Raw genomic sequence first — 25405 nt, 5'->3', positions numbered from 1 at the left:
ACCTGGCCTAGAGCTCCCAGACCTGGGCTCGCAGGGGGCTCCGGGAGGGGGCTATTTAGTGGCTGAGGCGGCGTGGACTGCCCTCGTCTTCCTGGCAGCGACGTGCAAGAAGGAGGGGCAAAAGGAGGGCTGGACTCGGGCACGAAAGGATCTGGAGCGCCGGCTGCACGAAGCAGGCAGGTAAAAGCGGTTTCAGGATCCAGGGACGATGCGAAGGGAATGCAATGAGGAGGCCGCTACCCTGGGAGACCAGACCTACAATATAAGGCAAGGGAGGACCGCAAAGCCAGGACTGGAGTATACGGGATGGGACAAGACCCTAGCTAAAGATCTGTGGCAACTGGTCAAGGACTGGCAACTGACCGGGTCGCACCGGAGAGGGTGGGTGTTTGGGGGAGGTTAGTATCTATAAACGCCTCAAAGGTCTTGCTTTGGGTGGTGGTGGGAAGGCGACAAGAGAAAATGAATTTTAGGTTTTCGGCAAGAGCAAAAACTCGATATGGATTTCCGCAGCTGAGCAACTATACTGCATGCAGCTGGTGGACTTGAAGTAGGACAAGGAACCAGCGGGTTCCTAGGCATCTGGCCGAGTGAGGCCTGGGGCTGGCTTCATGCTGAAGCTGCAGAAGGGAGCCCCGCACCCCATCTCCCTGGCTGGGGAAAGCAGTCCGACTTGGCATGAATCCCTGGAGCCAGAGCTATGACTGCCAAGGCCCACGGTGGGGGCTATAAAACCGGGCCCCAGGCCAAAAATAGGCACTTTGGCAGAATAGACAGCTCAGTGCAGGGTGGGGGCTGAGGAAAAACTAGAGGGGGGCGGGTACTAGAAGGTCCTGAGAGGTAAGATCCGGTGAGGATCTCGGGAGAGCGGACCTGGAAGCCTGGCGTTTTAGGAAGGATGGGTGCAAGGGGAAGACTGATGGATGGGAAGGAGCAAACCCCTGGTTTGGATCCTCGGGGAAGGGAATCATCCAGTGGAGGTCTAATTAGCACACCGGCCAAAGTCCGGGCTGAATCTCAGGTAGACAGAGAGCAATAGTGGGGAGAGTGAGGCAGACAAGTCTGGACCTGGATTATAGAGGAAGGGGATGTGCTGAGGATGAGGAAGATGGCAAACCCTGGTCTCCATATCCAGGGAAGAGAATGCATTGCCATTCCAACTTGGCTCTGCAGAATGGATGAGGAATTGGAAAACAGCGTGGAAGTAGCAGTGGAAAGGGTTGGGGTGATAAATAGACAAAACTTGGGGCAGGCTTAGAGGGGAACTATAAAAATCTAAGAAACCCTAAGAGGAACATCTGCAAATGAATGAACCTGTCCTCTAAGAATCCCTTCCCAGAAGCCTGAATTTAGGGAAAAGCAGAGACTCCCCAGGTGGTACAGTGGTAAAGAACCCACCTGCCAGTGCAGGAGATGCTAGAGATGCGAGTTGGATCCCTGGGTCAGGAAGATACCCTGGAGAAGGGAATGACAACCCACTCCAGTATTCTTGCCTGGAAAATTCCATGGACACAGTCATACAGTCCATGGGGTCGCAGAGCCAAACAGGACTGAGTTACTGAGCACACAGAGAAGCCAGACTTCCATGCTGACCGGGTAACCAGGGGCTACCTCTATGGCTACCACCCTCCACCTGCTTCTGCGGGCGACCATCATTTCAGGACTGGGCAGGGATTCTCATAGCCTGGAACTGGGGCCAGATCCAGCCGGCAGACTTCAGGGGTGGAGACAGTAGGTGGGCTAACTTCATTCTGCCTTCACTCCCAGGGTTCCGTGGTTGTAGACCTTGGGCCTTAAATATGGATGGCCAGGGCTATCGGCTGGATCTAAGGGACCAAATATGTATGAAGTGGAGGTTGGTGGCTGCGGAGGGGGTCCCATCCATCTATGGTTGGTGCAGTACCAGGATGGGAGAATGGGGGAGGTTCGGCTTCTCCACGCGTCAGTTTCCCACTTTGAAATATCTCCGCAGCACCTGGTAGGATCCATGAAAGGCTTTAGGGGTGCTGGGGAGAGGGGGTGGTACCACAGGGGGCAACCAGGAACCCTCCTCCCACATCCACACAGCCAGCCTTCTATAAACCTGGCAGGATTGAAAGGGGGAAAAACGTGCAGCTCAGGGACGGCTGAGCATCTCCAGAGCCCCGTGGCTCCTAGTCCTCCCACCACCCCGCCGTCCAGCCCTGAGTAGCCCACCCTCCTGCTCTATGAAGGGACCCTCGGAACCAATGAATGTGCCTGGGGGACGGTACTAACTTGCGTTCTTCAGTCGCTATGAGAAGCGGTGTCTTTAATTTATACGAGGGAGAGGAATATCATGCTTTAAGGAACCCCCGACTCAGTTTGGAAAAATCCTGGCCAGGACCCCCCTCCCCCAAACCCTCCTCTTTTTCCCCAAAGCCCGTGGTCAGCAGAGCGCCCCGTGTTGTGGCCAGGATCGGTTTCACTAGCCTCCATTCTATCGCGGTTTTTAGGCCTCGCGGGCGAGGGGCTCAAGAGGCGAAGGATGAGTAGAGGCTGGGGGCGCGAAAGAGCCCCAGCGCTTCTCCCCGAAGACCCTCGGCTGCGCAGCCGCAGTGGAGGCCGCGCCAGCAGCCGGGCTCCAGAAACTAACGCGTCCGCGCGCGCGCAGTCTCGCCCCAGCTCCCGGCGCCCAGCACCGCGCGTGTCCGTACCCGCGCCCAGGACGCCCTACTCCCAAGGCGCTTCTCTCTTTGCGCATCCTACCTGTGCCTCGGGATTCTCACGCTCAGCGTGCCCCGCGTCTTGGATACCCAACGTCCTGTGCATCCGGCGCCTGGACATCCACTTTTCTCTGTACCTGTGCCAGAAAACCCTCACACCCAGGTGGCTCGCGCCTAGGACACCCCACGTACGGATCTCCCGGCGTCTTGGAGACCCTCCATTCTGCTCACCTAGCACTTGGGGCACCCTGACCTCAGAAGTGGATAGCTCTGCTCACCTGTGCCCTCTACCCTCCTCCTGTGTCCACGTGTGTAGAGCTCCAGTGCTGACCGACTTGGGTGCTGCGTTCCTCCACCTTCCTCTGTCCCCGATCCTCTGAGTCCTCTACCTCAGAGCTGGCGCCCTCAGTCGTGGGTGTCCTGCTTCTTCGTGGTCCTTAGGTCCGTGTGCCAGAGGTGCGGAAATGGGGTGGAGGGGAGCAGAGCCTTAGAACCCACGTGAGGGCGGCGCAGGGGTTGGGGTTGGTAATGAAACACATTCCTGGTCTCAGGAAAAATGCTCAGACCTCCACTGCCCACCAGGTACCCCCAGCCCAGATTTACCTAGAGCCCACTCGGCCAGCATGTACGAGAGGGGCTTCTCATGCAGTTAGTGTATTCATTCCTTCCGTTTACTCCTCAAACACAGAGGATCCCTTACAGCCTTTCGTGGCTGGGGGCTAGATGTTGAGAATGCCCTAGCGTCTTGCCGGTAAGACTGGAGTTCCTCTCAGGGGCATTCCTGTTCAGTGGGTAAGGCAGGCACAGAAAGCATAATGGAAATAGCCCTGAAAAGTGAGCAGGGTCCTAGGGGAATGGATGGTGAACTGTCCAAGCCTTGAGGGGTGGGTGGGATGGAGTTCTGTGTGCCCCGGCTCTCCTGGAGGCTTCCCGTACCCCACCTGGGGCTCTGCCGGAGCCCCATCCTGTCCTATGTACCTCCGCTCAAGTGAAAAGGCAGGTAAAGAGGTCTCAGAATTGAGCTGGGAGGATATGTGTGGGTGGGGATTAATTCCAACTGCTGTCATTGGCGGGGGCAAGGCAATGCATTCAGTCACCAAGCATGTGTTGAGCACCTACTGTGCACCCTGCATTATGCTAGCTGCTGGGAACACAGCAGTGAATAAGGCAGACAGGTTTCTCTGTTCTTGGGGCTGACATTCTAATCAGAAAGATAGACGAGAAACCAGACAATTAAAAGGTATAGGGTGTTAGAGGATGATCAGTGCCATGGAAGAAAGTTAAGCAAGACACAGAACATGGTGATGGCTGCAGTTTTAGATAGAGGTGGTCAGGGAAGAGCTCACCAAGAAGGTGGTATTTGGATAAAGACTTAAAATGAGTCCTGGGGAGATTGGGGGTGGTGGGGAAGGGGGTTCCAGGCAGAGAGAACAGCCCGTGTAAAGGTCCTGAGGTGGAAACACGTTGGGTGTTCAAAGGATCAATGAGAGGGCCTGTGTGGCTGGGGGGAGGGAGTGAGGGCCAAAGGAGAGAGAGGTGAGGGTAGGGAGGTAGTGGGCTATTCGTGCTGGCCTGATGTGCTTCAGGGAGAACTGGTTTTTAATCGGAGTCGACTGGGAGCAATGGAAGGTTCTAGGCAGAGGAGGGTTTCCCCCTGACCTATATGTTCTCAGGAACCCTCTGGCTGTGGGAAGATTTGAGAGGGAGCCAGGAGGCTGGGGAGATGGATTCCACAGTCAGTCCAGGTGAGAGGTGATGGAGGCCTGGAACAGGGAGCTGGGGAGAAAGGGTCGGATTTGAGGCACAGCCTGGGGACAGAGCCAATAGGACACCTTAGTCTTTGCATCCCCCTCCCCCAGCAGAACTTCTCAAATGTCACCTCTGGATCACACTGCGAACGCTTCACCTTCCCCACTCCCAAGAAGCAAGAGTCCAGGAAGCCACCCAGGTCCAGTCTGAGCAACAGCGGGCAGGCAGCAATGGAGGTCCATTCCCAGTAAGGCACCAACGGGGAGGGGAGGACAGTTGGGGCGCACTTCCCACCCCGACCGCTAGGGGCCGCTGCCCCGCTGCTCTGCGGCCGCCAGGTGAGGAGGCCCCGCCTCTTCCCCAGCAGGTGCTCTGGAGGCTTGGGCGAGAGGGCAGGGGACCGGGGTAAAGAGCGCAGGGCTGGGGGAGGAGTTGGGGGGGGGGCGAGGGGACGAAATGGGGATGAAGGGAGAGAGCTGAGCGAGTCCCACGTGGAGGATGCTGAAAGGGGAGGGAAAAACTGCCACTGTCAGGTGAGGAACCTGAGATGGTTGACTGAGTGCCTGGGAGAAAGGAGGGGCGAGGAGGGAGAGTTGAGGTGTCTGGCGGGGAGAGGGGCTGGGGAGGGGGGGAAACTGAGGGCACAGAGCAAAGTTGAGGGAGGGAAGGCAGGTGAGCAGGTGAGGAGTCAGGGATGGTCCTGGAGGTGAGGTGGACGTGACTGGGGGACATTTGGAAAGTCAGTGGGGACCGCTGGGATGGTTGAGGGGTGGGCCTCATCTGTGGGAGATGAAGGACCCCAGAGAAGGTGCCTGGCACTTCGCCAGTCGTGGGTGGTATGGACTGTGGGGGAGCGGGGGGGAGGACAGTTTCTCAGATCATGACCCCATGGGTCAGAGATGGGGGAGGAGCTTCTGAGGAGTGAGGTGTGCAGGCCAGGCTCCACGCAAGAGCACAGTTTGCTTCTGCAGTCTGGCACTAGGGCTGTGCTTCATACCCTGTACCCCCATGGCCAGGATTCATGGTGCACTGAGCTGGGTGGTAAGCAGGTGAATGAGACAGAGGCAGTCCTGGTTGACTGGAAACCAGCAAGATGTCCACGGATGTGTGGGATGGAAGACAGGGGCTGTGGGAGAGTTCAGGCCAGAGGCCCTCCCTAGCCAGGGAGCTCAGAGAAGGTTGCCCTGGGGAAGTGACTTGTAAGCAGAGAGCAAGAATCCATCAGCTGAACATAGAAGACCCTGATGGTCTAGGCAGAGAGGAGATTCTGAGGACATTGCCAAGAAAAATGCCAGCAGAGTGAGGCTGCGGTATGAGCCATAGAAAGGGGAAAAAAGTGACGCCTGACCTTGCATGGGCCAGGGACAGGGCCTTCAATGCCAGATGCTGACACGGGAACAAAAAACAGAAATGGGGCAGGTGTGAGGCAGTGAGGAGGGAGGGTGACAGCTGTGGGGAGCTGGAAATGCACCCCCTTTGAAGCCAGCAGCCGCTTGCTACTCCTCAACTTCAGCTGAGAGCTACCACGTGGGAAGCCAGGCTCTTGGCATTGCTGGTAGAGATTCTTCAAGAGAAGCTAGAAGTCAGGTGTTTTGTGTAAAATTCCCTGAGCTTTAATGCTCTCAGACCGATCTACTAATTGCTATCAATTGCTGTGACCCAGCAATTCCATTCCTGGGTTTATTCCCAATGGGAATGGGAGCTTCTGCCACCGAAAGACATACATACATACATGAATGTTCACAGCAGCTTCATTCACCATTGCCAGATACTGGCCACTGGCCATGTGACCATTGACTGGCAAATGGGAAATTAATTGGAGTATATTCATTTGGAATATATATTTGGAGTATATTAAATGGAATACAATACAGTGATGAAAAAGAAGAATGTATGAACACACACACAGCCCTGTGCGTGTTGCCCACAGGACACAAACAGGATGCAATGCATGATGACATTCCTATCACTCAAGGACAGATAGAAGTAATCCGTGGAGCTGGGGAGCCCAGGGCTTCCTAACCATGGACAACTGACATTTGGGGCTGGCTGATTCTTTACTGCATGCGGCCTATCCTGTACATTGGAGGATGTTGAAAAGTGTCCGCGTCTTCTCCCCCACCAGATGCCAATAGCATTTGCCTAGTTGTGCCCTCCCTTGTTGGGGGGGGGGGGGCACAATCAGCTTTAGGTGAGGATCACTGGGAAAGTGATATATTTTTTAAAGATTTATTTATTTTATGTTTTGGCTGTGGTGGGTCTTCACTGCTGCTCACGGGCTTTCTCTAGTTGTGGCGGGAGCAGCAGCTACTCTTCATTGCCGTGTGCGGACTTCTCATTGCGGTGGCTTCCCCTGTGGTGGAGCACGAGCTCTAGGCATGCAGGCCTCAGTAGCCTCAGCGAGTGGGCTCACTAGTTGTGGCACACTCAGCATGTGGGATCTTCCCGGCCCAGAGATTGAACCAGTGTCCTTTGCATTGCAAGGCAGATTCTTAACCACTGGACCACCAGGGAAGCCTGCGACAGTGATCTTTTGAGGTAAGACAATGATTAGAAATTGGCCTTGGAGAGCTCCCAAGGGAATGGAATATTCTCTATCTTGAGCTATGGTGATGATAAAGGTGGAACATATTTTTAAAATACACAGTGCTGTATTTTAGGAAGCATGTACTTGAGGATAACAGAGTGAACCCTACAACATAGATGACCCTCTGAAACATGATGCTGAGTGAGAGAAGCCAGACACGAAAGGCCACAGATTACATGACTCCATTTATATAAAAAGTCCAGAAGAAGCAAATCCAGAGAGACAGAAAGCAGATGAGTGGTTGCTGGGGGCAGGGGTGAAGGGAGTGGGTAATGAAGAGTGGTTGCTAATGGGTCTGGGGTTTCCTTTGGAGTGATGGGAATGTTCTGGAATTAGATAGTGGCACAACACTACAAAAATACACTTAATTGTTCACTTGAAAATGGTTTATCTTGTGTCAATTTTACCTTAAAAACAATTTTTTTTTTAAAAAAAGATTTTTGATGTGGACCATTTTCAAAGTCCTTTATTGAATTGGTTACAACATTGCTTCTGTTTTATGTTTTGGTTTTTTGGCCCCAAGCCATGTGGGATCTTAACTCCCCAACCAGGGATTGAACCCACACCCCCTGCATTGGAAGGCGAAGTCATAACCACTGGACTGCCAAAGAAGTCCCAGAGTTTTTTTTTTTTTAATAGAGTTAACTCAAACAAGGTGAACAGGACTGGTGCCTGGACCAGCTTGGCCACTTTGTGATGGAGGAAGGGGATAGCAGGAAAGTGAGGTGATAGACAGCCTCTGTCCAGAGAAAGTGTGAAGCAAAGCGGGAACTGTGGGCCTTCTTAGAAAAGGGAGGGCTGAAGCAAAAAGTATGTCTTGGCTCAGGGGAGCGCTCTCTCTTAACCCAACCTGTCAGCCCTGGAAAGAAATCGCAGGCAGGTCAGAGGCCAGCCTGCGAGCTGTTGAAGGGAATACAGAGTTCTGACGGGTGGAAGAGAAATGACAACCGCCCAGCCCAGCCTGACGCCACCGAGGGATGATAAACACCCCCACGGTGCTTGCAGGGGGGCCGTGGGGATGTTCTCTGAGAGCTGAAAGGGGGAGATGGGGGCTCACAGAGGAGCAGGCTTCCTGAGAGCTTGGCCTGCTCTGGAAACAGAAATCCATGGGGGACACCGGACCTATATGATTCCCTCCCACCCGCGCCCTGCCCTGATGGGGGATGGGAAGGGGAGAACCACCCACCGAGAGCAGCCAGAGGCCAGGGGCCAGGGATGGGCTTCCAGGATCTTGAGTCTCCACTGGCTTCAAAAAATTGAACGAGGGACTTCCCTGATGGTCCAGTGGCTAAGACTCCATGCTCCTAGTGCAGGGGACCCGGGTTCACACCCTGCTCAGGGAACTAGATCCCACATGCCACAACTAAAAAGAGTTCGTATGCCTCAACTAAGACCCAAAGCAGCCTAGTAAATAAATAAAAATAAATATTAAAAACAAATTGAATGAATGAAGAGAGAAAGCAAGCTAAGGGCTCCAGGGAGCTGGGGGTCCTGGCTGGTAGGGGCCAATGGTGACTCCCACAAAATATGAACACCTGGAACCTGGGACTGTCACCTTATTTGGAAACAGTGCCCTTGCAGATGTAATTAAGACTTTCAATGGATGAGATCATCCTGGATTAGGGTGAGTCCTAAATCTAATGACAAGTGTCCTCAGAAGAGGAGAAGGGGTGAAGACAGAGGCAGAGATTGTAGTGATGTGGCCACAAGCCCAGAGCCACCAGAAGCTGGAAGAGGCCAGGAAGTATCCTCCCTTAGAACCTTTAGAGGGAGCACTGCCCAGCTGACACCTTGAGGTCAACTTTGGACTTCAGAATGGTGAGGGCATAAATCCCTTGTTTTAAGTCACTCTGTTTATGGTCCTTTGTTATAGCAGCCCTAGGGAACTATAGTCAATTCTCTGAACATTTACAAAGCCCCATGAAGGGATCATGGTACAGTGGAGAAAGCAAACACAGGAATAAATTACTCCTATATATGCATATATACAAGGGTTTCCCCAACTCAATGGACATAAGTTTGAGCAAACTCCGGGAGATGGTGAAGGACAGGGAAGACTGGCATGCTGCAGTCCATGGGGTCACAAAGAGTTGGACACGACAACAGGGCCTCCCAGATGGCGCAGTGGTAAAGGATCCGCCTGCCAATGCAGGAGATGCTGGTTCTATCCCTGGGTCGGGAAGATCCCCTGGAGAGGGAAATGGCAACTCAGACCAGTATTCTTACCTAGAAAATACCGTGGATAAGAGGAGCCTGGTGGGCTGTAGTCCACGGAGTCGCAAAGAGTTGGACATGACTGACTGAGCACACATGCATAGATAGATAGATAGATACAGATACAGATTCAGATACAGATACAGGGCCATGCCATGAGGCTTTCGGGATCTTACTTCCCCGACTAAGGATTGAACCTGGGCTGTGGCAGTGAGCATGCTAAATCCTTACCACTGGACCGCAAGCAAATTCCTGGGGTCAGTGTGGAGGAATGGACATCCTGTGGGGCAGAGGACTGTCTAGGAACTCTATAGCAGGGGTGACATCACACAGCTGGTGATAACACACGCCACTACATACAGGGGACAGCAGGTAATACAAACATGTTGAGCAGTCAAGAAGGCTTCTGATGAGCAGTGGCACATGTGACCTTCGCTTCAGAGTCAAGGGGCAATCAGGAGTGGTGAGGACTGTGACACAGAATAGTAGTAACTGCTAACGTTTATTAGCACTCACTAAGTTCTTTCCTTACACAGTATTAGCTCATTTATTTTCTCATCAACTCCAGAGTCAGGTGTTATCCCCATTTACCAGAGGGCTTATTTGAGGCACAGAGGCTATAGGGCTGGAAACCGGTGGTATATTCAAACTGGGTAATTTGAGCAGAGTTAAATGATGGGACAACACTACATGGCATGGACAGATGTACCACAGGAACCACAAGGAATAACCTCACCTTGGACTAGGACAAGTGGGAGCTATTAGCACCCCTAGGTCTGAGGGGCCAGGGGAGTGAGCAGTTGCTATGAACTGGAGACACTACAGGCTGTGTGGATGAGGGAGATCTGTGACCTCTAACAGGGATGCGAGCGGCCCTCAGAAGCCACAGGGGCTGAACTGGGGAACAAATATCTCCCTCACTTCCCCTCCCCTCACTGGCTGAATCCAACCTGAGCCAGAGGACCCAGGAGCCCGTTCGTTGGTGTGGTCCACACAGCCCAGACTCCCAAGACACTAAGTTAGGTGGAGAAGCCAGGAGAATTGTTCTAAGAAAGGAAAGTGAAAGATTCCCCAGCAGTCAGCCGAGCGACTCTGGGTCCGGAGTTCCCTTAAACACCTCACCATGTGAGAACTGGCAGACCTGTGCTGTCTCCTGGGGGTGGGGGCCGGCCTTACTGAGCACTGCCTCTGAGTTTCACAGAGGCTGTGTCTTTTGATGGAAAGCCAGGAATACAGATTTTTATGCAACAATCACCAGGTATTTAAGAGCTGGTAACTTATTACCATTTTATAAACCCTGCATGGACAAAACAAATCGCAGGTGTGGGCTGGACTGGGCTCTGGGTGTCAAGCCCCTGGTTCAGAAGGTGAAAGCAGATTGTGCAGCATACCCAACTGTGGAAACTGGGAGCCTCAGAGAGGCAGCTGCGCCAGCATCATGGGTGAGATGGGGACCATGGATCAGCCAGCTGTTTGACTTGAAAGGTCCTGGGGCTCAGGGCAGGTGCGCAGGGGCAGGATGTTAGGGTGAAACTGAATAGGTATTTTGGGGGTCTAGATTGGGAGGGGCCACTGGAGTCACACTAACAGGTTTCAGCTTTGAAGGAGAGAAGCCATGGGTGGCTTTTAAACAGCCAAATGACTGAGTCATCCTCGGGTCTCTTCACCCCGAGGCTGGCTGTGGATCAGGCTTTCTTTGGGGGTGGAAGGACCGTGGCTCCATAGATGAGAGAAAGAAATGAAAGAGCCCCCTCCTTTGAGTGTGCTTACAACTTGGCGAGGAGGGCAGATGCGTAAATAATAACCTCAGAACATGATGCGCAGGGGTAATGAGTTAGCCCACGTCTGTGGATATTTGATCAACTGCTGTGTGTTCCGCACTGAGGATGAAGGGACAGGATGTGGTACTGCCTTCGAAGAAAGGGGCAGTGGATGGGGGAGGAAATAAAGGGAAAGGAAAATTTCAGGTGGTGATAAGAAAATGTAAAACAGCAGAAGGTGATCAGGGAAGGCAGCCCACCAGCCCAGGTGGCAGGGCAGGCAGTGGGCAGGGAGACAGGGCATCCTGGGTGGGTCCCCTGGGGCCCAGCAGCCTGGCCGCCTCCTCCCAGAGTTGCCCCCATCACACCTGAGAACAAACCCAGGGCTGACATGGATTCCTGACTTGGAGCCCGAGCAGGGGGAGAGAGGGGAGAAAAAACACCCATCTGTTCCTCCTCTGATGGAATGCGATTCTTCACCCAGTGCTTAAAACCCCGCGCTTCTCCCATTTCCTCTCGGCAGCCATGTGACGTGATATAAATCGCTGAAAATGGGTTTTCCCAGTCGGTTGCTGTGTTGTTTTAATAATGGTTCATTTTCTGCCCTGGGGAAAAAATATTCCGTGGAGAAATTGGGAGCTGGGGGCTCATTTTGTCTGTGTGTGTGTGTGTGCACATGCACACACTTGTGCCTAGCGTTCCCTTATCTCAGAGAAGATTCCAGAATATCACTGGGACACCAGTCTAATTGAGTGATGCCCAGCACATCCCCCTCACCTGGACAAAGGAATTCCTTCAGAAACCTGGGCATGTTCACCTGCTATGTGTGTGCTATATCTGAGCTAGATGCAAGGGTCACAGTGGTCTCCCAGGCCTGGCCTCCCTAGGCCAGCATTCTGGAAGAGGGGAGATTGACATTTAAAAAAAATTGTAAATTATTGTAAAAACTTGTAATAATTTAAAATAATTGGACTTCCCTGGTGGGACAGTGGATAAGAACCTGCCTGCCAATGCAGGGGACTGGGTTTGATCCCTGGTCCAGGAAGATCCCACATGCTGCAGAGCAACTAAGCCCAAATGCAGCAGCTATTGAGCCTGTGCTTCCCTGGTGCTCAGACAGTAAAGAATCTGCCTGCAATGCAGGAGACCTGGGTTCAATCCCTGGGTGGGAAGATCCCCTGGAGAAGGGCATGGCAACCCACTCTAGTATTCTTGCCTGGAGAATCCCATGGCCAGAGGAGCCTGGCGGGCTACAGTCTATGGTGTTGCAGAGTCAGACATGACTGAGCAACTAACACACACACACACATACTAGACCCTGGGAGCCGCAACCACTGAAGTTGGCACACCCTAGAGCTCGGGCTCTGCGACAACAGAAGCCACCACAGTGAGAAGCCTGCGTACCACAACTGGAGGGTAGCCCTGGCGTGGCGCAACGAGGAAAAGCCCGAGCATAGCAGTGAAGACCCAGCACAGCCAAAGATAAATAAAAGATAATAATTGTGTAAAACTATGATTACAACCATGGAAACTCTTCAGGAGAGAGTTGGTGGTGTGATGGAGTGGACAGCACCCACTATAGGGACTTTGGGCATCACTACCACCCCATCCATGAAGGAAGAGACTCTCAAGCCGAAACTTGGAGGATAGAGTTGCAAGGGGGAGTGCCATCCAGGTCGGGGGAGACTTCCTGGGCAAGCATCTTAAAGCTTGAAAGAATGTGGTGCAGGCTCAGATCCAGGAGAAAAGTCACGGGTCCAGTGTAGGCGAGGGCTGAGTGGGTGACGGGGAGCAGTGTGTATCAGTGGGCAGAGACTTGGGGACTTTCTCCCTGTTTCTGGGTAGAGAGGGTTTCTCCATGAGATATAGCCATGACACTCATGTGCATATTCAACCTTTAGTCTCAAGGCCCATCCTTGTTTTGCCTATTTGGAAAGAGCAGCCCTGGGAGGCCATGTGGATTGTCAAGGTCACTGCCTCATCTTCCCCATCCCCAATCCTGTAGTGGGTTGGAGGGTGGCCCCTCTCCTAAAGATATGTCCACATTCCTACTGCCAGAACCTGTAGATGTGACCTTATTTGGAAAGAGAGTCACTGTGGATATCACTAAATTAAGAATCTTGACTTCTCTAGGGGATCTTTCCAACCCAGGGATTGGACTTGGGTCTCCTGCATTGCAGGTGGATTCTCTGCCATCTGAGCCACCAGGGAAGCCTATACTAAGTGAAGAGAAAGACAAATATCATATGATATCACTTATATGCAGGATCAAAAAAAATATGCAAATGAACTTATTTACAAAACAGACTCACACACTTAAAGAACAAACTATGGTTATCAGAGGAGAAGAGGGCAGGGAGATAGGGAATAGATTGGGAGTTTGGGATTGACATGTACACACTGCTATATTTAAAATAGATAACCAAGGACTGACTGACTGGCAAAAAAAAAAAAAGAATCTTAAGATGAGATCAAACTGGATTAGAATGAGCTCTAAATCTATTGACCAGAGTCCTTACATTTTGTTTGTTTCCTTTTTTGACGGCACCTCACAGCGTGCAGAACTTCCCTGAACCCATGTCCCCTGCATCGGAAACATGGAGCCTCAACCACCAGAACACCAGGGAATTCCTGACCAGCATCCTTAGAAGAGGAAGGGATCCTCACAAACACAGTGGAAGAGGCCACATGAAGATGGAGGCAGAAGCTGGAGTGATGCAGTCACATAGCAAGGGACATCTGGAAACACCAGACGCTGGCTGAGGCCAAGAATGGACTCTCCCCAAAAGGCTACCTTGACTTTGGCCTGATGATACTGCTTATGAATTTCTGACCTCCAGAACTGTGAGAAAACAAATTTCTATAGGTTTTCTGGTTTGGTTGTGCTCTATTTTATTTATTTATTTAGCTGCATCAGGTCTCAGCTGTGGGTCACAGGACCTTCACTGTGTCATGCAGGATCTTTTGTTGTGGGGCACATTGTGGCATTGGGCTCAGCAGTTAAAGCGTTTGGGCTTCAGTAGGTGCAGCACGCAGGCTTAGTTGCCCCGTAGCATGTGGGATTTTAGTACCCCAACTGGGGATTGAACTCCCATCCATCCCCTGCATTGCAAGGCAGATTCTTAACCACTGGGCCACCAGGAAGTCCTGGGTTTGCTTTGTTTTTGTTTTCTGTGGCATTTAAGCCTCCCAGATCGTGACTATTTGTTACAGCAGCCACCAGAAACAAGCACTTCTCTGTCCACGGGATTCTGCAGGCAAGAATACAGGAGCGGGCTGCCATGCCCTCCTCCAAGGGATCTTCCTGACCCAGGGATCAACCCTGCATCTCTTACATCTCCTGCATTGGCAGGTGGATGCTTTAACACTAATGCCACCTGGGAAGCCCAAATACATTCACTGTCCCCAGCAAACCATTCCAAGAGCTGTCTCTCCTCCCCAGCTCCAGGTCCTCCCCCTCTAATCCCCTCTCCTTCCTGCTCCAGTTGGCTTTTTGTCCCTGCCCAGCTGAGGAAAGGGCTCCATCCTGCTGAATTCAAGGGTGTTTTCTCAGCCTCCAAGATGCTATGCTCCCTGGGTCCTGCTTCCACTTCCCTGGCTGCCCCTGCTCATTGCCTTCTGCGATTCCTCCTCATCCCTTGTCCTTAATGTTGGAGAGAGAGCCATGGGGCTTGCCATCTGTCTTCCTGTGTCCACTTGCAGTCAGCTCCCTGGGGATCTTGACCAGCCTTGAGGAGTTAGATGCCGCTTATATCTAACAATGGTATCTTCCAATGACACCTCCAGCTTGGGCCCCTCCACTGACCTTCAGCTTCCTCCCTGGGTGTCTGATGATGCCCAGGTATCATGTCTGAAACTGAGCTCATTTTAGAAAAATTATTATTTATTTGTGTGTCTTGGGCCACTCTGGACCTTTGTTGCTGCACATGGGCTTTCTCTAGTTGTAGCAAGTGGGGGCTAATCTCTAGTTGTGGTGCATGGGCTTCAGTAGTTGTGGCTCCCCAGCTCTAGAGCAAGGGCTCAGCAGTTGTGGGGCATGGGCTTAGTTGCTCCACAGCATGTGGAACCTTCCCAGACCAGTAATCGAACCCATGTCCCCTGCATTTGAAGGTGGGTTCTTAACCACTGGGCCACTAGCGAAGTCCTGAAACAGTACTCTTGATCCCTCCACTCGCCCCAAACCTGCACTCTCCTATCTTCCCCATCTCAGTTAATGGCAGCACCATTGTTCTCCATTATGTAATGGGTGGAATAATGCCCCCCAATAATGTGCTGAAGAATTGATGCTTTTGAATTGTGGTGCTGGAGAAAACTGTCCCTTGGACAGCAAGGAGATCAAACCAGTCAATCCTAAAGGAAATCAACCCTGGATATTCACTGGAAGGACTGATGCTGAAGCTCCAATACTTTAGCCATCTGATGTGAAGAGCTGACTCATTGGAAAAGGCTCTGATGCTGGGAAAGATTGAGGGCAGGGGGAGAAGGGGCTGACAGAGGATGCCATGGTTTGATGGTATCACCGACTCAATGGACATGAGTTTGAGCAAACTCCGGGAGATGGTGGACAGGGAAGTCTGATGTGCTGCAGTCCATGGGGTCACAAAGAGTCGGACACAACTCAGTGACTGAACAATGCCTCCCAATTCACGTTCAGCTGGAACCTCAGAATGTGACCTTATTTGGAAATAAGATCTTTGCATATGTCGTTAGCCAAAGATCTTGAGATGGTATGTATTGGACCTAGTGAAAGTGTTAGACGCTGTTGTGTCTGACTCTTCATCCCCATAGACTGTAGCCCATCAGGTTCCTCTGTCCATGGAATTCTGCAGGCTAGAATATTGGAGTGGGTAACCATTCCCTCCTACAGGGGATCTTCCCAATCCAGGGATTGAACCCAGGTCTCCTGCATTGCGGGCAGATTCTCTACTGTCTGAGCCACCTAGGGTGGGCTCTAAATCCATTGATGAGGCATCGTTCTAAGAGGAGGCAAAGACACACAAAAAAAGAGATGGAGGTAGAGACTGGGGTGATGCAGCTGCAAGCCCAGGAAAGCCAAGGATGGCTGGCAGCCACCAAAAGCCAGGAGATAGGCAAGGAAGGATTCTCCCCTAGAGCCTTCAGAGGGATAACAGTCCTGCTCACACCTTGAACTCGTATTTCTAGCCTCCAGAACTGTAAGACAATACAATCCTGTTATCTTAAGCCAATAAGTTTGTGGTCCTTTATTACAGCAGCCCTAGGAAGCAAACATAGCTGTGTTCTCCATGATGAGCTCTGAGACCCCTTGATTTGAGCACAAGTGATTTACCTGGAAGGCGACTGCAGGAAGCACTGGCGGGGAGGTGGCGGGGAGACAGGGGAGGGAGGGCACCCAGCAAAGAGTGGATGGATGGGGACTTCCCTGGTGGTCCAGTGGTTAAGAATCAGCCTTCCAATGCAGGGCATGTGGGTTTGATCCCTGGTTGGGGGATTAAGATCCCACCTACCAAAGGGTAACTAAGCTTGCATGCTGCAACTAAGACCCCACCCAATCATTTTAAATAAATAAATGTGTATTTGTTTGTTTAAGAGTGTGGGGCTTCCCAGGTGGCCCAGTGGTTAAGAATCTGCCCTGTAATGCAGCGGACACCAGGTTCCTTCCTGGTCTGGGAAGACCCCACATGCTGAGGGGCAACTAAGACGGTGTACCGCAACTCCTGAGCCCACGTGAGCAGCTACTGAAGGCTGTGTGCCCCAGAGCCTGCGCTCCGTGAGGCAAGCCACCACAATGAGAAGCCCACGCACTGCAACCAGAGAGTACCCTTGCCGGCTGCAACTAGAGAAAGCCCTCGAGCAGCAACGAAGAGCCTGTGAGCTGCAACGAAGACCCAGCACAGCCAAAAATAAATAAATTTTTTAAATTAATTAATTTATTTTCTATTGAAGGTTAATTGTTTTACAGAATTTTGCTGTTTCTGTCAAACCTCAACATGAATCAGCCATAGTATATATATATCCCCTCCCTTTTGAAGCTCCCTCCCATCTCCTTCCTCATCCCACCCCTAAAAATAAATAAATTTTTAAAAAGAGCATATTCATGAGCAGGTTATACTGGAACACCTAGGACTTAATTCTCCCCCCTCCCCGGAGACCTTAATTCTCCCTCCCCTCCTCGAAGGCCCCTGCACCTCAGAGTCATCTCATTGAGGGTTGAGGGAGCCGGGGTGTGTTCTGGGGTTGAAGGATGCTCGAAGGGGAACGGATTCTCTGGAATGTCTGGTTGCTTCCAGGCAGGTCTGCACTGCGTCTGCAGCCAGAGAGAGCCGCCAGGCCGAGTTGCAGGTGCTGGTGATACGGAGCCACTGGACTGATGTACACAGTGCGATCTGTATGTAAATGCCTCCCATCAACCCGCACTCTTGTGTGACTCCTTCTCCTTGAGTGTGGATGGGGCTCTATGACTTGTTTTTAACCAACAGAATGTGGCAAAGGCGGGAATTCCCTGGTGGTCCAGTGGTTAAGACTTTGCCTCCCAATGTAGGGAGTGCAGGTTCGATCCCTGATTGGGGACCTAAGATCCCACATCCCTTGCGGCCAAAATCAAAACATAAAAGAGGAGGAATATTATAACCAATTCAATAAAGACTTGAAAAATGGTACACATTAAAAAAAAAAATCTTAAAAAAAAAAAAGGACGTGGCAAAGGTGATAGGATATCCCTTCCAAGACTAGGTTACAAAAACTCAGTGACTTCCGTTTGGGGTATCTTCTCACTCTCTCTTGCTCATTCTGAGGAAAGCCAGTTATCATGTTGTGAGCTGCTCTGTGGAGAGGCCCACACTGCGAGGAGCTGAAGGAGGCCTCCGACCAACAACCAGTGAGGGACTGACTCCTGCCAACAAAGAGTGAGCTTGGACGTGGAACCTCCCCAGTCAGTCCTTCAGTCGAGACCATGGCCACAGCCGCCATCTTAGTTGCATCTGTGTGAGAGACTCAGATCGACCCAACTGAGCCACACCTGGATTCCTGAGCTGCATAAACTGTCAAATAATAAGTGCGTGCTGTTTTAGGCCACTAGGTTTTGGGATAATATGTTATGTGGTAATGCTGAGTGCCACAGGGACATGGGGGAAGGCACATAAACAGTGACTGGTGGGACTTGCCTGGTGGTCCAGTGGTTAAGGCTTGGCGTTCCCAAAGCAACCCCTAGCTGGGGAACTAGATCCCACGTGCTCCAACTAAAGAGCCCGCAGGCGGCAACAAAGATCCTGTATGTTGCAACTAAGACCCGGCACAGCCAAATAAATTTTTTTTCTAAGACAGAAAAAGCATCATTAAAAAAACAAACAAACAGGGCTCCCTGGGTGACTCAGTAGTAAAGAACCTGCCTGCCAATGCAGGAGACACGGGTTTGATCCCTGATCTGGGAAGATCCCACATGCTGCAGAGCAATTAAGCCTCTGCACCACAACTATTGAGGCTATGCTCTAGAGCCTTGGAGCCACAGCGACTGGAGCCCATGTGCCTTAGAGCCTGTACTTCACAACAAGAGAAGCCACCGCAACGGGAAGCCCATACACTGTAACTAGAGAAAAGGCCCATGCAACAACAAAGACCCAGCAGAGTCAAAACCAAATAAATATTTAAAAAACAAAACAGTAACTGGTAAGCCATCCACTTGATCACTCTAGTCTTCCCCTTCTCTCACATCTTACATCCAGTCCATTCGCAAGCCCTGTCAATTCAAACTCCAAAACCTTCACATCTTATATCCAGTCCATTCGCAAGCCCTGTCAATTCAAACTCCAAAATCTATCTTGAATGCATAGACATTTCCCCACTTGCACTGCCACTAGCTCATGTCAAGCTAGCCTTGTCTCTTACTTTCATCACAGCAGCAGTCTCTCCTCCCTATCAGTCTTCATCCAGCTTGATTCTCTACTGCTAAGAGGCTTCTGTATCATAAATCAGACCCTGGCATCCAGCAGGTGCTCGGTAATGATGGAGTAAAGTGTCAAGTCAGGCTAGACTGGATCTCGCATCACCCCCGGTCAGCCCCTTTCCCTTCCTGTACCTGCATAAGGAAGAAAATGATATAAGGGAAGAGTTCTTAGTCCACTGGTGCTGACCGTATGGCCCCTGGGGGGGCAGCTTGCTGGCCTCACATCTTTCTCCATGCACACGCTCTGCCAGTGCTGCCCACTCATGTGTGGAACCAACTCTCATTACGCACTTACTGTGCATCTAACTTCTGAGTATCTGACAAGTATGATCTCATTTAATCCTTGAAGTGAGTGAGAACAAAGCCGGAGGCATTAAACGTCTTGTTTTCAGACTATACTACAAAGCAATAGTAATCAAAACAGTATAGTATTGACATAAAAAAAGACACATAGACCAGTAGGATGGAATCAAGAGGTCTAGAAGTAAACCCATACATATCTGGTCAACTAATATTTGACAAAGGAGCCAAGAAGACTCAATAGAGAAAAGGTAGTCCCTTCAATAAATGGTTCTGGGAAAACTGGATATTCACATGTGAAAGAATGAAACCAGATCCCTTTCTTACATCACTGGTAAAATGAACTCAAATGGATTAAAGGTTTAATCCATTATATACACAGTACTGTATATAAAATAGATAAACAATAAGGACCTACTGTATAGCACACGGAACTACTTGATACTCTAATAACCTATATGGGAACAGAATCTAAAATAGAGGGGATATATGTATATGTATAACTGATTCACTTTGCTATATACCTGAAACTAACACAGAATTGTAAAATATTTATGTGTGTGTGGGCTGTGCTCAATTGCTCAGTTATGTTCACTTTTTGCAACCCTATGAACTATAGCCCACCAGGTTCCTCTTGTCCATGGGATTTTCTAGGCAAGAATACTGGAGTGGGTTGTCATGTTCTCCTCCAGGGGATCTTCCCGACCCAAGAACTGAACCCACATCTTTTGCATTGCTGGTGGATTCTTTGCCACTGAGCCACCAGGGAAGCCTTAAAGCCGTTATACTTCAATTTTTAAAAAAGACATAATCCTTGAAATGGTCTGACCAGGTAGGATTGCCACTATTCCCCATTTTACAGTCAGAGAAACTGAGGCACAGAGCAACAAAGTCACTCACTTACAATTGATTCAGCCAGTCCTAGGTTGGACTGGGATTTGAACCCAGGCAGTTTTAAAAGCAGCACTGGGGTCTTCACTGAGATTCAGCTTCTGTCGCACATGTAAATTCTCTTGCTTTTGACCAGATGGACATTACTGAGTCCCTGTGCACCTAAAGGGAGTTACACCCCTTTGTTTTACCAGAAGATAGTTCTGTCATGCTGGGCTGCATCAATGAAAGGCCATTTCTTGCTCTCAGGGAGGTTCTTGACTTGCTGGAGAAACAAGGACATCAATAGCCTTAAATTCTCAGTAATGACAGCAGCCACCTAACCCTGCCCTGAGGGCACTTGGAATGCATTAATTCTACCTGGGGAGATTCTGGAAGGCTGGAAGGGCTTCACAGTATGTGAAGTGATGCCATGTCCATGGACAGAGGACCCCTGTTGTCCACCTTTATGCCTTGGGACTGCAGAGAGTGCTAAGCATACAAAAGCCAGGAGTGGGCAAAAGATTTGCTCCAAGTAATTGAGCTGAAAGGCTTCCCTGGAGGCTCAGACAGTAAAGAATCTGCCCCAAATGCAGGAAACCCTGGTTTGATTCCTGGGTCAGGAAAATCCCTTAGAGAAGGGCATCGCCACCCACTCCAGTATTCTTGCCTGGAGAATTCCATGGACATAGGAGCCTGGAGGGCTACAGTTCATGGGGTCACAAAGAGTCAGACATGACGGAGCCACTAACACTTTCACGGAGCTGAAGCCACCACGAGAAGCCTGTGCACTACAACAAAGAGTAGCTCCCACTCGCCACAACTAGGGAAAACTCATGTGCAGCAACGAAGGCCCAGTACAGCCATAAATAAATAAATAGCAAAAAATGTTTAAAAAGAAATATATCATCTCACAGTTCTGGAGGTCAGAACTCTGAAATCAGGGTGTCAGCAGGGCCCCGCTCTCTCTGAGGTCTCTAGGGGAGGATCTCTCCATGTCTCTCCCAGCTTCTAGTGGTTGTCAGCCATCCTCGGCGTTCCTTGGCTTGTAGACACATCACTCCAGTCCGTCTCCATCACCATGTAGCATTCTCCTGTTGTGTGGGCTGTGTCTCTTTCCTTAGAAGAAATGTATAATACAATCGAATCATGTTGAATTAAGGTCCCACCCTACTCCTGTATGACATCATTTTAACTAAACACATCTGCAACAACCTTCTTTCCAAATCAGGTTACATTCGGAGGTACTGGGAGTTAGGACTTGAACATGTATTTTTTTTTGGAGGGGGGACACAATTTACCTTGTAACACCCTCCCTTATAGACTGTTTTTCGTCACCTCTTTCTGGGCTGCACAGGGGCCCAGTTAAATGCATACACTTTCCCATTTTTTTTTTTTTAATGTTGCAGTGCCTATGCCTCAATCTATATTTTGTTAACATAAAAATGTTAATAGATAGCGACCCTATCCCTGGTGGCTCAGTGGTAAAGAATCTGCCTGCCAATGCAGGAGACCGAGTTCAATCCCTAGGTAGGGAAGATCCCCTGGAGGAGGAAATGGCAACCCACTCCAGTATTCTTGCCTGGAAAACCCCATGGACAGAGGAGCTTGGCAGGCTACAGTCCATGGGGTTGCAAAGAGTCAGATATGACTTAGTGACTAAACAACAAAACCCTACCCTAAGTATTTTTGGAGATCCAGAAAAATTTAGTGTCATTATATGGGAATACATTGGGCTGCAAATATAAAAACACCTGAACAGCAGTGGCTTAAACAAAAAGTTGCTTTTTTCTCACCAGACAATCTGGAGTTTGGTGCTGCTGGAAACCAACGGCTAGCACCACTTAGGTTCCCATGGTCACCTAGATATCCGTCTAGATCAGTTGTGTGATCTTCACCCCAGCCCGTTGCTGTTGTTAATTCCCATTTTATATATAAGGCAATGGAGGCTCATAAAATATGCTCATTCTTCCCTGAACCCCTCAGCCAACTTTGGCTTGGGTTTCATTGGCTAAAAATGTGTCACTCAGCCACACTTATGACCAATGAGAAGCAAGGGAGGCTGGGTGGGACGCATAGAACAGGGAATCCGCCAACCAATCAGAGCAAATACTCTGTTAGCAAAGAAGAAACCAAGATGTTGGAGGCAATAAAAGGTATCTCTCATAATTCTCCCTGCTTCTAGATCTAGAATTATATATTATATATAATATTATATGATATAAAACCACATATATATGATATACAATTACATATATAATACACAATTACATTGTGCACTAAGTATTAATACTATGTATTATGTTTGTAGACTCACTGAATTACTGCAAAAAATAGTAATAGCACTTATTTCATGGAATCCTCAACATCTGTGAAGTACATGCTATTATCATCCCATTTTACAGATGAGAAAACTGAGTCTCCGACAGGTCCAAACAAGTATGGAGCATCTATTAGATACCAGGTCATTTGGGTACTGAGAACAGAGCAGTGAATAATACAAAGACTGCCCCCTGAAGTATTATTCCTCAGGAGGGCATACAGTCTAGTTGGGGGCAGGGCAGGGAGGGAAGGAGACAAGGTACTCAAAAATAATAGAAACAAAATTAGTTTTGGGAATACCACCTAGTGTGGGCCACACACTGTTCTGAAGGTTTTCCATCTGCTAAGTCACTTATTCACCCAACAGTTGTATGAGACCAGTTTTATTACTATTCCCATTTTAAAAATGAGGGGATTGAAGCTCAGAGAAGTTAAGGAACATGCCCAAGGTCACACAGCCAATAACTGTGAAGCCAGGGCCCTTGGGTTGCAGAGCCTAAACTCGGGTAAGTAATATAATCTCAGGTGGTGATAAAACGAGTGATGGCAAACAACCTGGTGATGGCTTGGGAAGGTCCTTCTGAGGAGGTGGTACACTAGCACAGATGTGAATAAAGGCAGGAGGGAGCTGTGGGGACATCTAGAAGGAACACCCAGTGGGAAGCCTAGAGGTAGGAGCATGCTGGGTGTGTTTGGGGTTTAGTGAGAGGCCATTATAAGGGCTTCCCAAGTGACTCTAGTGGTAAAGGACCTGCCTGCCAATGCAGGAGATGTAAGAGACTTGAGTTTGATCCCTGGGTCAGGAAGATCCCCTGGAGGAGGACATGGCAACCCACTCCTGTATTCTTGCCTGGGGAATCCTCACGGACAGAGAAGCTTGGTGGGCTACAGTCCATAGGTTCACAAAGAATCAGACACCACTGAAGCAACTTAGCACACACGAGGGGCCAGTGTGGCTCGAGCAACAGGCCTAGGGATTCTTCTACCCAGTTTGCACGTTATGACCTTTCAGCATCATAAAAGTCTCATGACATAGGTTTTCAAAGCTACCCTTGTTTGACAGATGGGGACACTGAGGCTCTGAATGGCTAACCAAGCTGCCAGGGGTGAACAGAGGCAGAAAGAGGTGAGGCCTGGATCTGAACCTAGGCAGCCAGATCCCACTGCCCGACCCTATGGGAAACAGTAGGGAGCAAGTGCCAGCAGGCTGGGAGGGCTGCCTGGAGGAGGTGGATGTCACCAGGACCTAGAGGGACTTGAGGAGTAGGGAGTAGGGTAGGGAAGGTGCTGCATGGAGCATAGCAATGGAATCCATCCCTGGGGGCAGTTCTTCAAGGGCAGATTTCCATCATGGACCCAGACTCCAGTTCCCCCCAGGCAGGATCTGCTTAAAGAAAAGGCAGAGATGTGAGCTTCATTAGGGCCTCAGAAACCCCAGGAGCCCCTGGGAGGAGGGGAGGGGGACAGAAGGGGAGAGGGGGATGAAAAGGGCCGGAGAAGGGAGCCATTCTAATTTTGGCACACCTCGCAGGGGGCACAGGGCCACTGAAAAGGAAGCAGCTGGGGTTGGCTGGGCAGGCCCCCGTCATTGTTCCAGCTGGATCCGCTGTCTGGGCTTCAAATGCAAAACCAGAGTAAGGGGGGGTGGGAGGGGGCGCCCGTGGCCTTTGCTCCTCCTTTAACAGACCAAAGGACCCTGGCGGCTTAGCTCTTTTTCCTAATTTAAAAGATATTTTCAGGCATTTGGGAGCTCCCCTATGGTGAAGCAGGAAGGTTGGAAGAGGGGGAGGGGGGCTTGAAACTCTCACCGTGGTCGCCACGGAGTACGGGGAGTAGGCCAGGAGCCGGGGGATGGCGGGGCTGGGGGAGGGCACTAAGGGTGGGACCCTTGGGAGGGGTGAGGCGATCCATTTGTGACTTTGGCTCTCTTCTGCCGCAGTTTCCCCTCTCTGGAACCTCGGCATGCCTCTCCAGAAGGTAGGATGGATGTACCCAAACCTCCTTCCTGCTAAGGAAAGGGGGGCTCTTTGGCTTGAACCCTGGAGGCCTTGAGTTGGGGGACACTGCGGGTATTGCCCCATGCCAGTCCCTGGGCAGGGCAGGATGTCCAGAGAGAGACAGATGGAGGAGGTTGTACCCTCTTAGTTTGCCACCCCTGGTGCCAGGACAAGAAGAGGGTTAGGAGACAGGCCAATGGGGTGCAGCCACCTCCATGAAGGAGGGGGGGCTCCTAGGCTCGAGTCTTGGGGGGTGGGGGCAGTGCATAGGAACCAGCAATGAGCCAGCGGGGGGCCTGCGCTGGAGTGCGGGGAGGAGCCCCGCGACAGCTTGGGGTGGGGGTGGCCCTTCCCTGCGGTCCAGGCGCCCCTCGCTGCCTCCTTCTCCCGTTTTCTTTCGCTCCCTCCTTCCCTCGCCCCTCCCACTCCAGCTCACCTCCCTTCCAGGCCGCCTGCCCTCCCCGCTGCTCACCTCTCCCCAGCCTCTCTCCCACCCCCGTCTCCGGCTCGCTCTCCTGTCACTCTCGGGGCCACCTCCTCGGGCTGCCTTTCTTTCCCCTCCTTCCGGTCCCCAGCCATCCTCACCCCGCGCAGCACCGCCCTCCCCGCACCCGTCCCCAGCCCGCGTCCCTGCTCCCGCCTCCCCTTCGTTCTCCCAGCCCCTTCCCTCCCGCTTTCTCCCTCTCTCTCCTCCCTTCCTTCATCTCTTCCCACTTTCCCCAGCAGGAGAGGGGGCCGCACTCCCCGCTCCTGCCGCCCCCTCCCCGGGCTGGCGGGCTCGGCTCCGCGCCCTCCCCTCCGCCGGGGCCGCCGCCATCTTGCAGGATGCCGGGGAGGAGCGCGTGCAATCGAAACAATGCATCTTTTATGAAGCGCCTCCTGCCCCCGGCCTGGAAATCTTACATTAACGCGGCATTGATTTCCCTCGGAAAGGAGGGGCCTCGGCACGCCCCCCCACCACCCGGAGGCTTGGGCTCTTAAGGGGCAGCCCCCGCAGGTGG

The 25405-nt window shown here is 51.2% G+C and overlaps 2 long non-coding RNA genes across 2 annotated transcripts; one reads left to right on the top strand and one right to left on the bottom strand.

Moving 5' to 3' along the window:
• Position 1: 1 nt before the first annotated feature.
• LOC110152824 (uncharacterized) lies at positions 2–16898 on the top strand. The gene is made up of 2 exons (XR_011486141.1): positions 2–180; positions 13550–16898. It is a non-coding gene; the product is annotated as an uncharacterized lncRNA (long non-coding RNA).
• Positions 16899–20956: 4058 nt separating this feature from the next.
• On the bottom strand, positions 20957–24957 carry LOC139033619 (uncharacterized). Its single transcript, XR_011486142.1, has 2 exons — positions 24877–24957; positions 20957–21204 (listed from the first exon to the last, which is right to left on the bottom strand). It is a non-coding gene; the product is annotated as an uncharacterized lncRNA (long non-coding RNA).
• Between the last annotated feature and the right edge of the window lie 448 nt (positions 24958–25405).

This window comes from Odocoileus virginianus, chromosome 3 (assembly GCF_023699985.2).
Source record: "Odocoileus virginianus isolate 20LAN1187 ecotype Illinois chromosome 3, Ovbor_1.2, whole genome shotgun sequence".
NCBI lineage: Eukaryota > Metazoa > Chordata > Mammalia > Artiodactyla > Cervidae > Odocoileus > Odocoileus virginianus.
Note: the sequence above shows the minus strand (reverse complement) of the source record. Positions and strands in the feature narration are given on the sequence as shown.